Source organism: Sinocyclocheilus grahami, unplaced genomic scaffold, assembly GCF_001515645.1.
Source record: "Sinocyclocheilus grahami isolate Dianchi unplaced genomic scaffold, SAMN03320097.WGS_v1.1 scaffold2151.1, whole genome shotgun sequence".
Lineage (NCBI taxonomy): Eukaryota > Metazoa > Chordata > Actinopteri > Cypriniformes > Cyprinidae > Sinocyclocheilus > Sinocyclocheilus grahami.
In genome coordinates, this window is record NW_015507330.1 from 74,547 (window position 1) to 74,925 (window position 379).

The window sequence follows — 379 nt, forward strand, 5'->3', positions numbered from 1 at the left end:
CAATGGTGGTGGAATCTTGTCTGTCAATTGTTCCAGATGAGGCCATTTTAGAGCGGTTTCCGAAGTTGGGATATGTGACCTGTTTGCCGGTATGAACTCTCGTGTAAAAACTGATGGCAATGGGATCCTTTTATCAGAGTTGTATCCTCTCACTTGTAGATTTGTCAATTTCTGACAAGGTATGACTGTTGCTCTTGTCGACATCGTGGATAGCTGCAGACTGACATTCTCCTTGTGAGTATTTAGCTCTTGAGCTACTTCATCTAGGATAAAGGTTGTGTCACTCTGTGTGTCTAAGAGCGCATAAACAAGCACTTCTTGATCTGGCTCATTTGTGGATGAGACCCAGACTGGTATGATTGTAGATGTTTGTGTATTT